The sequence below is a fragment of the Bombina bombina genome, chromosome 5 (genome assembly GCF_027579735.1).
Source record: "Bombina bombina isolate aBomBom1 chromosome 5, aBomBom1.pri, whole genome shotgun sequence".
Lineage (NCBI taxonomy): Eukaryota > Metazoa > Chordata > Amphibia > Anura > Bombinatoridae > Bombina > Bombina bombina.
This window is the reverse complement of record NC_069503.1, coordinates 954,721,489-954,726,383: the sequence shown is the minus strand read 5'-3', so window position 1 is coordinate 954,726,383 and position 4,895 is coordinate 954,721,489.

Here is a 4,895-nt window from a genome sequence, read left to right as displayed (position 1 = left end):
GTAATCAGAGAACAGGGTTTTGGTATTTCCTTATTTTGGACGATATCTTGGTACTTGCTCAGTCTTCACATTTTCGCAGAATCTCATGCGAATCGACTTGTGTTGTTTCTTCAAGATCATGGTTGGAGGATCAATTTACCAATCAGTTCATTGATTCCTCAGACAAGGGTAACCTTTTTAGGTTTCCAGATAGATTCAGTGTCTATGACTCTGTCCTTGTCAGACAAGAGAAGTTTAACATTGATATCAGCTTGTCAAAACCTTCAGTCACAATCATTCCCTTTGGTAGCCTTATGCATGGAAATTTTAGGTCTTAGGACTGCCGCATCGGATGCGATCTCCTTTGCTCGTTTTCACATGCGACCTCTTCAGCTCTGTATGCTGAACCAATGGTGCAGGGATTACACAAACATATCTCAATTAATATCTTTAAACCGATTATACGACACTCTCTGACGTGGTGGACAGCACCATCGTTTAGTTCAGGGGGCTTCTTTGTTCTTCCGACCTGGACTATAATCTCAACAGATGCAAGTCTTACAGGTTGGGGAGCTGTGTGGGGGTCTCTGACGGCACAAGGGGTTTGGGAATCTCAGGAGGTGAGATTACCGATCAATTTTTTGGAACTCCGTGCAATTTTCAGAGCTCTTCAGTCTTGGCCTCTTCTGAAGAGAGAGTTGTTCATTTGTTTTCAGATAGACAATGTCACAACTGTGGCATACATCAATCATCAAGGAGGGACTCACAGTCCTCTGGTTATGAAAGAAGTATCTCGAATTTTGGTTTGGGCGGAATCCAGCTCCTGTCTAATCTCTGCGGTTCATATCCCAGGTATAGACAATTGGGAAGCGGATTATCTCAGTCGCCAAACGTTGCATCCGGGCGAATGGTCTCCTCACCCAGAGGTATTTCTTCAGATTGTTCAAATGTGGGAACTCCCAGAAATAGATCTGATGGCTTCTCATCTAAGCAAGAAACTTCCCTGGTATCTGTCCAGATCCCGGGATCCTCGGGCGGAGGCAGTGGATGCATTATCACTTCCTTGGAAGTATCATCCTGCCTATATCTTTCCGCCTCTAGTTCTTCTTCCAAGAGTATTCTCCAAGATTCTAAAGGAATGCTCATTTGTCCTGCTGGTAGCTCCAGCATGGCCTCACAGGTTTTGGTATGCGGATCTTGTCCGGATGGCCTTTTGCCAGCTGTGGACTCTTCCGTTAAGACCAGACTTTCTGTCGCAAGGTCCTTTCTTCCATCAGGATCTCAAATCCTTAAATTTTAAGGTATAGAGATTGAACGCTTGATTCTTAGTCAAAGAGGTTTCTCTGACTCTGTGATTAATACTATGTGACAGGCTCGTAAATCTGTATCTAGAGAGATATATTATAGAGTCTGGAAGACTTATATTTCTTAGTGTCTTTCTCATCATTTTTCTTGGCATTCTTTTTGAATACCGAGAATTTTACAGTTTCTTCAGGATGGTTTAGATAAAGGTTTGTACGCAAGTTCCTTGAATGGACAAATCTCTGCTTTTTCTGTTCTTTTTCACAGAAAGATTGCTAATCTTCCTGATATTCATTGTTTTGTACAAGCTTTGGTTCGTATAAAACCTGTCATTAAGTCAATTTCTCCTCCTTGGAGTTTGTATTTGGTTCTGGGGGCTCTTCAAGCTCCTCCTTTTGAACCCATGTATTCTTTGGTCATTAAATTACTTTCTTGGAAAGTTTTGTTTCTTTTGGCCATCTCTTCTGCCAGAAGAGTCTCTGAATTATCTGCTCTTTCTTGTGAGTCTCCTTTTCTGATTTTTCATCAGGATAAGGCGGTGCTGCAAACTTCTTTTGAATTTTTTACCTAAGGTTGTGAATTCTAACAACATTAGTAGAGAAATTGTGGTTCCTTCATTATGTCCTAATCCTATTAATTCTAAGGAGAAATCATTGCATTCTTTGGATGCTGTTAGAGCTTTGTATTATTATGTTGAAGCTACTAAGTCTTTCCGAAAGATTTCTAGTCTATTTGTCATCTTTTCCGGTTCTAGAAAAGGCCAGAAAGCTTCTGCCATTTCTTTGGCATCTTGGTTGAAATCTTTATTTCATCATGCCTATGTCGAGTCGGGTAAAACTCCGCCTCGAAGGATTACAGCTCATTCTTCTAGGTCAGTTTCTACTTCCTGGGCGTTTAGGAATGAAGCTTCGGTTGATCAGATTTGCAAAGCAGCAACTTGGTCCTCTTTGCATACTTTTACTAAATTCTACCATTTTGATGTGTTTTCTTCTTCTGAAGCAGTTTTTGGTAGAAAAGTACTTCAGGCAGTGATTTCAGTTTGAATCTTCTGCTTATGTTTTTATTAAACTTTATTTTGGGTGTGGATTATTTTCAGCAGGAATTGGCTGTCTTTATTTTATCCCTCCCTCTCTAGTGACTCTTGCGTGGAAAGATCCACATCTTGGGTAGTCATTATCCCATACGTCACTAGCTCATGGACTCTTGCTAATTACATGAAAGAAAACATAATTTATGTAAGAACTTACCTGATAAATTCATTTCTTTCATATTAGCAAGAGTCCATGAGGCCCACCCTTTTTGTGGTGGTTATGATTTTTTTGTATAAAGCACAATTATTCCAATTCCTTATTTTTTATGCTTTCGCACTTTTTTCTTATCACCCCACTTCTTGGCTATTCGTTAAACTGATTTGTGGGTGTGGTGAGGGGTGTATTTATAGGCATTTTAAGGTTTGGGAAACTTTGCCCCTCCTGGTAGGAATGTATATCCCATACGTCACTAGCTCATGGACTCTTGCTAATATGAAAGAAATTAATTTATCAGGTAAGTTCTTGCATAAATTATGTTTTCTTTCATGTAATTAGCAAGAGTCCATGAGCTAGTGACGTATGGGATATACATTCCTACCAGGAGGGGCAAAGTTTCCCAAACCTCAAAATGCCTATAAATACACCCCTCACCACACCCACAAATCAGTTTTACAAACTTTGCCTCCTATGGAGGTGGTGAAGTAAGTTTGTGCTAGATTCTTCGTTGATATGCGCTTCGCAGCAGGCTGGAGCCCGGTTTTCCTCTCAGTGTGCAGTGAATGTCAGAGGGATGTGAAGAGAGTATTGCCTATTTGAATTCAATGATCTCCTTCTACGGGGTCTATTTCATAGGTTCTCTGTTATCGGTCGTAGAGATTCATGTCTTACCTCCCTTTTCAGATCGACGATATACTCTTATACCATTACTTCTACTGATTCTCGTTTCAGTACTGGTTTGGCTTTCTACTACATGTAGATGAGTGTCCTGGGGTAAGTAAGTCTTATTTTTGTGACACTCTAAGCTATGGTTGGGCACTTTTATATAAAGTTCTAAATATATGTGTTTAAACATTTATTTGCCTTGATTCAGGATGTTCAACATTCCTTATTTCAGACATTCAGTTTCATTATTTGGGATAATGCATTTGAATAATCAATTTTTCTTACCTTAAAATTTGACTTTTTTTCCTGTGGGCTGTTAGGCTCGCGGGGGCTGAAAATGCTTCATTTTATTGCGTCATTCTTGGCGCAAACATTTTCTTTGTCATTTCCGGCGTCATACTTGTCGCCGGAAGTTGCGTCATTTTTTTGACGTTTTTGCGCCAAAAATGTCGGCGTCACCGGATGTGGCGTCATTTTTGGCGCTTAAAGCATTTAGGCGCCAAATAATGTGGGCGTCTTTTTTGGCGCTAAAAAATATGGGCGTCATTATTGTCTCCACATTATTTAAGTCTCATTGTTTATTTGCTTCTGGTTGCTAGAAGCTTGTTCATTGGCATTTTTTCCCATTCCTGAAACTGTCTTTCAAGGAATTTGATCAATTTTGCTTTATATGTTGTTTTTTCTATTACATATTGCAAGATGTCTCAGATTGACCCTGAATCAGAAGATACTTCTGGAAACCAAAGTTAAGTGTATTTGTTGTAAACTTGTGGTAACTGTTCCTCCGGCTGTTGTTTGTAATGAATGTCATGACAAACTTGTTAATGCAGATAATATTTCCTTTAGTAATGTTCCATTACCTGTTGCTGTTCCATCAACATCTAATATTCAGGGTGTTCCTGTTAACATAAGAGATTTTGTTTCCAAATCTATTAAGAAGGCTATGTCTGTTATTCCTCCTTCTAGGCAACGTAAAAGGTCTTTTAAAACTTCTCATTTTTCAGATGAATTTTTAAATGAACATCATCATTCTGATTCTGATAATGATTCTTCTGGTTCAGAGGATTCTGTTTCAGAGGTTGATACTGATAAATCTTCATATTTATTTAAAATGGAATTTATTCGTTCTTTGCTTAAAGAAGTCTTAATTGCATTAGAAATAGAGGAATCTGGTCCTCTTGATACTAAATCTAAACGTTTGAATACGGTTTTTAAACCTCCTGTAGTTATTCCAGAGGTTTTTCCTGTCCCTGATGCTATTTCTGAAGTAATTTCCAGGGAATGGAATAATTTGGGTAATTCATTTACTCCTTCTAAACGGTTTAGGCAATTATATCCTGTGCCATCTGACAGATTAGAGTTTTGGGACAAAATCCCTAAGGTTGATGGGGCTATCTCTACTCTTGCTAAACGTACTACTGTTCCTTCGGCAGATAGTACTTCCTTTAAGGATCCTTTAGATAGGAAAATTGAATCCTTTCTAAGAAAAGCTTACTTATGTTCAGGTAATCTTCTTAGACCTGCTATATCTTTGGCGGATGTTGCTGCAGCTTCAACTTTCTGGTTGGAAGCTTTAGCACAACAAGTAACAGATCATAATACTCATAGCATTGTTAATCTTCTTCAACATGCTAATAATTTTATTTGTGATGCCATCTTTGATATCATTAGGGTTGATGTCAGGTACATGTCTTTAGCTAT